Source organism: Aulonocara sp. 'chitande type north' Nkhata Bay, linkage group LG23 (genome assembly GCF_057382095.1).
Source record: "Aulonocara sp. 'chitande type north' Nkhata Bay isolate Kocher_YH1m ecotype deep benthic linkage group LG23, A_spYH_male_GT1.1, whole genome shotgun sequence".
Classification (NCBI taxonomy): Eukaryota; Metazoa; Chordata; class Actinopteri; order Cichliformes; family Cichlidae; genus Aulonocara; species Aulonocara sp. 'chitande type north' Nkhata Bay.
The window spans coordinates 9,672,398-9,684,727 of record NC_141365.1 but is presented as its reverse complement, the minus strand read 5'-3'; the positions used below and the strand labels follow the sequence as shown (position 1 = coordinate 9,684,727).

At 38.9% G+C, this 12,330-nt stretch overlaps 1 pseudogene; it reads left to right on the top strand.

The window, feature by feature from the left end:
* Positions 1-9,386: 9,386 nt before the first annotated feature.
* On the top strand, positions 9,387-12,039 carry LOC147301207 (GTPase IMAP family member 8-like; annotated as a pseudogene).
* Positions 12,040-12,330: the final 291 nt, after the last annotated feature.

Genomic DNA, 12,330 nt, shown 5'->3' with positions numbered 1-12,330 from the left:
CCACCCCAGGTAGCACCCCTTCCATTACCCCTAACGACACCCCCTTCCCCCGCATTAGTCCCTACTCTTCACCGGGTCTTCATTGCAGGCACTGGTTTCATCTGCATCCTGCACCTCTCTTTGCTGCACCCGAGACCCACAGTCCCAACCCAAGCGCAGACATGGGAGGAAATGAGGGAGGAAGAGAAAGGTGGAATTTCTTCATGCTCCGATCTGTGGTACAGAAGTCTTTCAGAGCCATGGCCGGTGGGGGACTTCTGAGGATTTCTGCAGGCCAAAACAGGATTGCAACCTGCAGAAATCCTCAACCATGGATAGCACCAACACCCAGGTCAACCTCAAGGTGGATGACCCTGCAAAACTTATACCACCAGATTGAAATCTCAGACACTGAAGCCAAGTGGCAAACCTCATGGCCACATAAACTCAAACCTTGGGACATGAATGTTTTGACACCATCAGGCTTCTGAAAACAGACCAGCTATGTAGCTTTGTATTTTTCACATGGGGTTTTTTTGTCCTGTGGTTCCACATTTGCCTCACTTTCTACCTCTGTTCCCTCCGCCTCCATGCAATTTAAATCAAGCTGCGGGGTGCGGGGTATGACGACCTACAGTACCTACAGTATTAGCTCACTAGCACTAGACTGCAATGCTACTCCTCCCCATCTCACAAATGCATCAACTTCATTTGTAACCCTAACATTGGTAATGTGTGCATTGGTATGCATCACCTAGATGTCCCCATTCCATTGTCAGCGATGACTTGAGATTAAAATTGAAATATCTTGCCAGCTTTTTGTTCACTTTAAGATTGCTGGGGATGCTAAAGTGGCAAGGTATTTCAGTCTGTATCTCAGGTTCCTGTCTTTATAGGTTTAAAATTATGTAGTGCTTTTCTCCATCAGCATGCAGATGGAGAAATATGGTATATGTCTAATATTGTGCCCAAGCCTACAATGGGTTTGCTTTGGCATGAAATTTCAGCTTTTTTTCATTATGTAAAAGAACATCTGTGGCTATGTGTCTGCTGACCTGAAGTGATTTCTTTTCCATTTCCATTTCTAAATGGTAAGTAGTACAGTTTGTTGGGTTTGCAACTTTTTTCTTTCTTTTTTTATGTGACACTGAAGTGCCCAATTTTTCAACTTTTCTGAGGCGCCAGACCTGTTATTTAAATATAGACATGTATGGTATTTACAGAAACATGAGAATCTCAGCTTAATACTCATTAAACCATTTACATGTCCACCAGATACAGCTAAAACAACAAGGAATGAAAGAGCAGGTAAACAGATTCTACAAAAAGATGTAAACAAAGATCAGATTCCCTTGTTCACCTCACAGCATATACACAGACAGACATTGTCTGTGATGAAAGGATAGATCTCACAGATTTCAAAATTGGAAGTGTCAGCCAGCAGCAAAAGAAGACCAAAGTTATGCTTCATATTTGAATAACATTAGCATGAATTCTGTCTCACCTTGGTGTTTAATCCACCACGATTAAACCATATTTCCTGCAAAGTTCCATATACCAGTGTGCTTCAAGAGCAGTTTCCCTTCATAAATTACTATTATGAGCCTTATTCGCTTGTTTACTCACAGACGCATTACGCAACAGCAGTGTACAGTGTGGCTGTCCACTTTTCTATCACTACAAAAACATATATTAACTGTAACAACTTTAAAGAGACTCTTAATCAAAACATAATAAAACCCCTTCCCTTCCTGTTGGATGTGCAGATGGTTTGTGTGTGAAAAAGCTCAGAGCTGCTCTCCTATCTATAATGCAGTCCCAGAGGCATTGTAGTGACCTTTCACAGTTGAAGAGACTACCCTGTCACTCCAATTGTGCTCACTCCAGTGGCAGCAATGCTGCTATGCAAGGTGCTCGCCCATTGCCTGCTGATGGAAACAGTGTGGGTTTCAGTGCCATCCCTTAGTACAGCAAATTTATCTGTCACACCCTGCAGTTAGTTCATGAGCAGGGTTTAAAATTAATCATCAGGAATAGCTTTCTGTTACTTTCATTTCGTAGTCTGTTAAATCTGATACTACAGTTGGTTACAACATGCTGTCATGCAGATGGGTTTTTTTTTTTATGAGCTGCACCCTGGCTGAAGACTTTGGTTCGACACATCTTTAACCAGTGAACTAACACTAAATCATGCTTTCTGAAACTTGAATGACCAAAATGTACACGTTTTAGTCAATATAACATGACACTGAGCAACCGAGCAAATAAACTGCAACAGCTTACTGTTGGAAATTTTATCAGAATACAGTGAAAAATTAGAAAACTAATATTTTTCGCAAATCATTGCGTGAAATTGTCATAATCCCTCATCAGCTCTATTCTAAATGTGCCTCAAGCTACCACCCTGAAAGCCTCTGCTGACATATGTAATCAGTTCCTTTCTTTCTTCGTAAACAAGGTTGAGTGTATGAGGTCAGCAATAGTACTTCCTGCATATGACCCATCCATGTTTATTCCCCGCTCAAATTTTAGACTGATCTCGAAACTCCCATTCCTTTCAGAGTTATTGGAAAAAATAGTTTTTACCCAATTCAATGCATTTTTGGACACCAATGACATTATGGAGGTTTTTCAGTCTGGTTTTAAACATTTACATTCCACTGAAACAGCACTTTTACGGGTTTTTAATGACATCCTTATAGCAAACGATTCTGGAAGCTCTGTGATTCTTGTGCTTAAAGGTGCAGCACTGGATTGACTTTGTTCCAATTTGAGTGACAGAACGTTCAGTGTTAATATTAAAAATGTTTTGTCCACCTCAGCCCCCCTTTCTTGTGGGGTTCCTCAGGGTCAATGCTTGGTCCTCTTCTGTTTTTTTGTACTTGCTCCCTTTGGGCTCTATTCTTAGAAAACATGAGATATCCCTTCACTGCTGACAACTTCCAAATTTACCTGCCTTTAGCACCTAATAATCCAGGCCCCATCCAATCGTTTTAAACTGCCTTGAAGATGTCAAGGCTTGGATGGCTCTGAACCTTTTGAGCTTCAATCAGAGGTAATTATGCAACCCACTAATTAATTATGGTTGGCTTGGGTCATACAAGCCAACAACATATCGAACAGCATGTCACAAGTCTGGGAGTCAATATGGACTCGGGTTTTAAATTTAATAAACAAATCAGTTCTGTTTTGCAAAAAAGCTTTTTCCAGTTAAGGAAAATAGCAAAGCTTAAGCCAGCTTTGTCAAGGTATGACTTAGAGAAAATAATACATGCCTTTATCTCAACTCGGCTTGACTATTGCAATGCACATTATGCTGGAGTCAGCCAAGCATCCCTCTCACGTCTTCAGCTTGTTCAAAATGCTGCTGCTTGTCTCTTACCTGGCACACACAGGCATGAATATATCTAACCTATCCTGTCCTGTATTCATTGGCTTCCTGTTAATGACAGAATTAATTTCAAAGTCCTAACGTTGGCCTATAAATGCCTAAATGGTCTTGCTCCTCCATACCTTCCTGATGAACTTCAGCCTTATATTCCCTCGTGGGCCCTTAGATCAGCCGACCAGCTGCTTTTGGTTGTCCCAAAAATGAGGCGAAAACTTAGAGGAGAATGAGCTTTTTCAATTGTGGCACCCAAACTCTAGAATATACTGCCTTTAACTATTAGACAGGCCTCTTCACTTCCTGTTTATAAATTCTTTTGAAAACACATCTTTTTTTAATTAGCATTCGGACCGGTGTGAATTGATATGCTCTTTTTATTCTCTTTGTTTTATTTTATGTGAGAGTTTTAATGTGAGAGGTTTTATCTTTCGTTTTATCTCTTGTTTTGTTTTGTTTTTGTGCAGCACTTTGGGCAAATTTTCAGTTTTTTTATGTGTGCTATATAAATACATTGGATTTGGAGTTTACAGAGGTCAAGTCCTAGAGATATTTTCCCACAGTCTTCCACAGAGCCTTCTCTTTTTGCAGTTAGAAGTACGACCCAGTGGTGGTTATAAAGTTTCAAAGACCTCATCAAATATCTGCAAACACACAAAAGTACAGATTTTCAGGCAGAAGTAATAATGAAATGTGTGACACTCAGAGAGAGACAAAGATGTGAAAAAGAGAGGAGAGGAGAGGAAGAGGTGATATTATTTTTAAAGGTACTTAATCCTCAGTTAGTGACATTTGATAAAGTACAGACTTAGTTATTTCATATTGAGACGTGTCTCTGACAACAAATGGATAATTTCATGTTATTCAAAGGTTATACGAGACCTGTATTTACTGTCGGTATTAAACTAGGTAATGTGCAGTGTTGGGGTAGATGTTTATAGTGATGGATTGCTGGACTAGTGCAGGGCAATTCCAGCTTAGGTCCTGTTTAGCAGAGGAGACATGATATGTGAGAAAAATGGAGTATTGAAATATAATGTAATAAACAATATTGAATATTTAGTTAGTTAACGCTTCAAAATAATTACCAGACATGAGTGCTGCTGAAAGCAGCCACAATGGCTCATGTGCTGTAACATCTGCTTATATAGCTGGATGAATTGACAAAGTGTTGACCTTAGAGCCAGTGCAGTCTGGAGCTCACAATAAAATTAATTATGTGGCTTTTTTCTGGTGAGTCATTTTCTTATGCTACGGTGCTGGATAGGTTTCACATGAAGACATTTTAACTCATGGCATGACTGTGCTCTCGGATAAATATAATGAGGCACAATATTTGATTAAATATGATCAACCTATCTCTAATAATTGGCTATGTACCACAGGCCTTCAAGCTGGCTGTAGTTAAACCTTTACTCAAAAAGCCATCTCTAGACCCAGCAGTCTTAGCTAATTATAGGCCAATCTCCAACCTTCCTTTCATATCAAAAATCCTTGAAAGAGTAGTTGTCAAACAGCTAACAGATCATCTGCAGAGGAATGGTTTATTTGAAGAGTTTCAGTCAGGTTTCAGAGCTCATCACAGCACAGAAACAGCTTTAGTGAAGGTTACAAATGATCTTCTTATGGCCTCTGACAGTGGACTCATCTCTGTGCTTGTCCTGCTAGACCTCAGTGCAGCGTTCGATACTGTTGATCATAATATCCTATTAGAGCGATTAGAACATGCTGTAGGTATTACAAGTACTGCGCTGCAGTGGTTTGTATCATATCTATCTAATAGACTCCAATTCGTGCATGTAAATGGAGAGTCCTCTTCACACACTGAGGTTAATTATGGAGTTCCACAGGGTTCAGTGCTAGGACCAATTCTGTTTACATTATACATGCTTCCCTTAGGCAGTATCATTAGAAGACATAGCATACATTTTCACTGCTATGCAGATGACACCCAGCTCTATCTGTCCATGAAGCCAGATAACACACACCAATTAGTTAAACTGCAGGAATGTCTTAAAGACATAAAGACCTGGATGGCCGCTAACTTTCTGCTTCTTAATTCAGATAAAACTGAGGTTATTGTACTCGGCCCTGAAAATCTTAGAAATATGGTATCTAATCAGATTCTTACTCTGGATGGCATTACCTTGGCCTCCAGTAACGCGGTGAGGAACCTTGGAGTCATTTTTGACCAGGACATGTCCTTCAACGCACATATTAAACAAATATGTAAGACTGCTTTCTTCCATTTGCGCAACATCTCTAAAATTAGAAATATCCTGTCTCAGAGTGACGCTGAAAAACTAGTTCATGCATTTATTACTTCCAGGCTGGACTACTGTAATTCATTATTATCAGGATGTCCAAAAAACTCACTGAAAAGCCTTCAGCTAATCCAAAATGCTGCAGCAAGAGTCCTGACAGGGACTAGAAAGAGAGAGCATATTTCTCCTGTTTTGGCTTCCCTTCATTGGCTTCCTGTTAAATCCAGAATTGAATTCAAAATCCTGCTCCTCACATACAAGGTCTTAAATAATCAGGCCCCATCTTATCTTAATGACCTTGTAGTACCATATCACCCTATTAGAGCGCTCCGCTCTCGCTCTGCAGGCCTACTTGTTGTTCCTAGAGTATTTAAAAGTAGAATGGGAGGGAGAGCCTTCAGTTTTCAGGCCCCTCTTCTGTGGAACCAGCTTCCAGTTTGGATTCGGGAGACAGACACTATCTCTACTTTTAAGATTAGGCTTAAAACTTTCCTTTTTTCTAAAGCATATAGTTAGGGCTGGACCAGGTGACCCTGAATCCTCCCTTTGTTATGCTGCAATAGATGTAGGCTGCCGGGGGATTCCCATGATGCATTGAGTTTTTCCTTTCCAGTCACCTTTCTCACTCACTATGTATTAATAGACCTCTCTGCATTGAATCATATCTGTTATTAACCTCTGTCTCTCTTCCACAGCATGTCTTTATCCTGTCTTCCTTCTCTCACCCCAACCGGTCGCAGCAGATGGCCGCCCCTCCCTGAGCCTGGTTCTGCCGGAGGTTTCTTCCTGTTAAAAGGGAGTTTTTCCTTCCCACTGTCGCCAAAGTGCTTGCTCATAGGGGGTCATATGATTGTTGGGTTTTTCTCTGTATCTATGAAGCGCCTTGAGGCGACTCTTGTTGTGATTTGGCGCTATATAAATAAAATTGAATTGAATTGAATTGAATATTTGTCTCTGCAGCAGAGTAAAAGTAGAAAACTGCATGAAAAGAAAAGAATTAAGCAAAGCACAAGTAGGCCTATATGCAAATTTCATTTAATATCAAAGTGATTTAAAATTATTTTTATGCAACTAATTAGCTAATTATTAAGGAACTAATAATTGTTAAGGAACCATTGTTAGAACTGGATCTGTAGTTTTATATTTTTAACCAGATAAAATTTATTGAGCTTCTTTATTTCAAGTGTGTCCCTGGTGCCTCATTTCTCTGTCCAATAACCTTGTAAATAACTTCTAATGTAATTTTACAGCTCAACCATAAACTACTAAAACACTTCAGACATCTTTGTATCTCCCTAAAACTATCTTGGGTTAAAGTTTCTGCTGTTTGCCATTTCCTCCACTAGAGAGCCACAAAGCACAGCAGGTTGTTCTTTTTCTTTGTGTTTTTACGGCAGTTCACATCTTTTACATTTGCATTACTGCCTCCTTCTGTTATAAATAGTTAACAATTATTAATTGTTTTTGCAGATGTCCAAATTAGTTTACAGTTTCTGGAAATAGTTCATTTTGATCCCTCTACTAAGTTAACAGATGAAGTATATTTTTAGCCCTGCTCCCTTTTATGCTTTCCTCTAACAATAACTGTTATTGCATCTTCATGCCTTTTGTATTACATAAGAATAACAACTGTTTCTGTTTCATGAAATTGATGCAATATCCAGTGAGATGTTTAAGTGAGTGCGACCAACCCCCTACTTATCTCCCCTACTTTATAACAGAAATGTTTGCATTTCTGTTGCCTGTGTTTCAGAATCTCTCTCAACTCTACTGGTTCTCCATGTGTTATTTTTATGGATAAACACTCTGCCTCCTCACTGAATTAAATTTTTGAGTTTGCTGGTACATGAATACTGCGTTTTCCCTTGATTAAACAATACTGAACAATATTTCATAAACCTAAATCCTTGTGGTGTCTGGCATCTTTTCTTTTCTGTTTTGTAACCTGCTCATTCTAACACTAGCAAAAAAAAACAACCCTAATTTGACTCCAAAACAATGCACACTTATACTATCTGACACTTTGCTTCTGAAGCCACTTTGATGATGGGGAATCATTACTGCTGCTCCTGTTAAATCTGTGTGACTTTTTTAACCCAAATGTAAAACACTGGTCTTGTGGCCATTTAGTATGTTGTTTATCTCAAAATGTAAACAAAACATTTTAAAAACGGTTGTTAATTTCTCTGTGTGAAATCTGACAAGGTATTACATCATCATATATCAAGATAAAGTGTACCCCATTCATTTGAAAAAAAACCCCCAAAAATAAATATATAGCTTATCGCAGATTTTCACTTGGTTATTCAAATTAAATTAAATGATGAGTATTCTTGTTATAATATTGTTATCCTACTTTTATCTTCTTTTGGGCTGAAAAAGAATATATAAATGAGTTTTTTTCATGGTAAAACAAATGCTTCACTTTCTAAAAATGTCCTAAATGCAGACAATGACAGCGAGAACTTTATTTAAATTTACTTCTACTGGGACTCTCATGCTACTGGAGTATCATGTGCAAGAACTCAGCAGACTGATACTGACAACCAAAAACCTTATACAAAATCACTATAATCTAAATTATTCATGCTGTATGTCTGCCAAATCACAGGTGAAAGTATCTCATGGTTTTAAGAAGAAATTGTGTTTTTCAGTTATTTCTTTGGTTCAAAGAAGCGGCTGGGATGTGTGGGACCTTGAACTCTGCTGAGATAACAGACACAATGTTACTTTGCTTGTGTTTGCTGTTGTTATGTGCTATGAGATTAATGTTTTGTTCATCAATATAACTCACGTCAATCATTTTATTTTTAGTAGCATAAATAAAACGATTTAAACAAAACAGACTAGAACCCAAGTGCTGCACAGCAAGTAAAATCATTGAGGCAAATATGACTTTTTTCTACTAAAGTTTATAAATAATAATCTTAACCGTTATAAATAGGAAAATAAAACTTTTGAAAGCAATTACCTTAAGCATAACTTCTATTATTTACAGTCGCTGGCGTGTTGGTTTCTTCATTTTAAGTCTGCACTGATATCACGATTAAGTTCTCAAGTTACTGTATCTATAAAACCAGTTAGACTGCACTGTTACACCAATCTATACACTGTGTTTGCTGGCTTTGCTTCACTTCATACAGTCTGTGTGAACTGGCAGTAGAATATGCCTGAATACCTATTTTCCTCAAATATTTTAACTGGAGATAGAGTTTGTCCATTCTGACTTCTGCTGAAAGCTCGGGGACGTTGAGGAGAGAGATATAAGCAAAGAAGTAAATCAAGCTCATGAAAAGTTAGCTTTCATAGATTAAAGCTTGATAAGTTCATGCATAAAATACTGATATGTTACATTAATAATTTTTTAAAATCTTAAATATAATAAATCATTGATATAATTAAGATTACACTGTTTATTGCCCATTATTGCTATTATTTTTGTGCAATAATATTAGCATTTATGGAACAGGGAAAATAAATGTCATAAACACAATAAAACCAGTTAAACCTGAGTTATGTTTGGCCAGAAGGGCAAAATGGATTGAATTCCTGCAGGCTATCAAAAACACATCACACACATATCAAATGACTCAAAATTCCACTTCAAACAGTTTTGTGTACCTTGAACATAAACAAGAGGAAAAACTGCCACGCAGTTCAATGAAAACTTTCTTCAACAAAGCAATTTTTGTTTTTTCTCTTTATTCTTAAGTCTTGTTGACGTTGCAGTTATATTCTTTATCTTCTCAGCTAAAGGTATGGATATAAACAAACGGGTAATTTAGTTTTGTTTTTAAATGGTTAGGATTAGGTTGTGTGGTCAAAGTAGATCAACTCAGTCTGAAGTGAGACATGAAGTTGTGGAAGGCAGGAAGCTCACTGTGATTGATATTGATATCGAATTTCCTAGAGGAACCCACCCGAGGGAACCCACCCGAGGGATTAATAAAGTTCTATCTTATCTTATCTTATCTTATTCCTGGATGAAGGAGTTGTGTTTCCCTCTCTAAGATCCCAGACAGGGACAATCAAAGATTTAAACTGCCTAGACCAAATACTTTTCTCCTCGTTATTCCAACAGACTCAGCTTTCTCTGTGGAGCAAAAGATGAGTGTGGGGGAGCACATGAAGCTCTTGGGTGAATGGGTTTGGCGATGCACTATGCTGTTCACCTTTGGGGATTTCCTCTGGGAAAAGACAATAGAAGAACACATCAAAAGCGAGGGAGAGGCACTCAAGTGGTTAATAGAAAAGTGTTTGAACAGGTACCATGTATTTAACAACAAGGACAAGAGTAACTTATCTCAGGTCACAAAGTTGCTGCAGAAGATGGCAATGGTGGCAGTTACTACAAGGTAGAAGAGCACATTTTCCGGGTCATCAAAGAGAAGCAAAAGGAGGTAGCTGAGAGGGCAGAAGAGAGAAGGAAGAAGGCCGAGGACCAAAGACAACACATCAAAGCACTCATTCCAGGTGAGTTTGACAGAAGGTGCACTCGAGCAAAAGCTTCCTGTATTGAATGCTCTTGCATCCTTGTGCAGATTACTGCATAGGCAGTACAGTACATAGTTTCAGTCCAGGAAAACATCCACCACATGAAAGTCTTGTAAAATGACAAACTTTTTTTTTAAGTACAGGTGGAGAGATGTCATAGGGGAACTTTGTAAATGTTAAAAACTTAAAACTTAACTTAAAAACTTAAAAACTATTTTAGAAAGCACAGAAAATGAAAAACTGATCTATAAAATATCAGGTTAAATAATATCTTGAGAAGCCACAAAAAATATGAATTTAAAAAAAGTGATTTTTCTTTTCTCAATGTCGTTATAGATGTCAGTATGGTGTATTGCAAATGTCCACTAAAATATATCGGAACTTTGGGAATTTAATCATTGTATCTGAATTTAATAACTTACATGATCTGTGAGCTCCAAGCCTAATAAATGTTTTGTCCGATAACAGAAGAGATAAACTACTCCTGCAGATGATTCTTCTGGGAAGCCGTAATGTTGGGAAAACCTCTGTAGGGAACACTATCTTGGGGTACAAAGACCAGGAAGATGGGAAAAGAACGCCAAAGTCTGTTGCCTGCCGGGGTTTTGTGGCTAAAACTGAAATCATTCTTGTTGACACACCAGGCTGGTGGAAAGGCTTCCCTGTGTTCGACACTCCTGAAGCGATCAAAGATGAACTGATGCGCAGCATGTTTTTGTGCCCTCCTGGGCCCCATGTCTTCCTCCTGGTGATAGATGCAGATGCGTCATTTAATGCCAAACACTTAGATGCAGTGACATCACATGTGGAGCTTCTTGGTGATGGAGTGTGGAGACACACTATTATAGTTTTTACCAGAGGAGACTGGCTAGAAACAAACAGCATAGAGCAGTACATCGAAGCAGAGGTGGAGGCCCTACAGCCTCTAGTTGAACAATGTGGAAATAGATATCATGTAGTTGATAATAAGAATGCAAGTGATGGTACACAAATCTCAGAGCTGCTGGAGAAAATCACTGAGACTGTGGCAGCAAATGGGTGGAGCTACTTTGTTCCAGACCAGCAGATATTTCAGACCATCGAATAGAGAAGAAGGAAGGTGAAAGAAGGAGCAATGCTGAGGCAAAGTCAAGTCAAGGCCACACGAGAATCCCTTGGAGGTATGCTTCACTATCACCTAGCATCAGTGTCACAAGTAAAAACGTGCCGCAATGTCAGAGCTGTTTCCACACCCTCATATTAAATAAATATTAGAGATGAACAAAACACAGAAATATACTTCAAAAGAACAGCAGTACCTTTTGTTGAAAATGCTAGAGGATATGAGTGACTGTAATAGACACAGTATGGTTATTCAGTAATGATAGCAGTATAGTGTCTGTCACATGTCAAATAACTTGGCTTTAACACAATGTCCAGGTAATTACATCTTACCGAACTCAGAAACGACCACCCCTCACCCCTCAAAATGGACAATATAGACAGAAGTGTATAATCTTACCAGTGACAGAGCATCCTCACTCAGATTATATGCAACATGACATTTTCCCATTTCACTTTGCTCTGACAGCTGTCTTCTTCTCAGTTTCCAGTAATAAGCTACAGGAACTGAGAATAATATTGCTTGGTCAGAAGACTGTTGGAAAGAGTGCAACAGGAAATACTCTCCTGCATAAAGAAGTCTTTGCATCTAGTCAGAATGAACAATGTCAAGTGCAAGAGGAGGAGGTTTCGGGCCGACGAGTTGAGATTTCACTGAGCCCAGTAGGAGTTCATGTTACTCTGTTAGTCATTCCTTTGGACCTGACATTCAGAGACGACATCCACCTGAGAAATGAGGAGAAGTTCAAGAGGAAGTGGCCGAAACAGGAGGAGAGCGCTGGAGTTGATGATGGGGTTCAAGGAAACACTCCCTGAGCTGCAAAATGACATCAAGGAATGTGTGAGAAGCATGAAATACAAGTCACTGAGTGAGTATTAAGATGCAAGAATAACAAATCAGGGGTTACTAACTGAAAAATGTCAGTTGAAGTGAGGCTGTGGGTGGGTGTAGAGTGAAGAGGTAATTATTTTGGTACACTGGCTCTATCACTTGTATAGGAGTGCTACGCTGTAGGTCAGAGTGGGATAATTATTAGGGATGGGACTGGAGAACTGGTTCTCTCCTAGTAGTTCAATGCCGCCCAAAGCCCAGCAGCCAGACCCGGA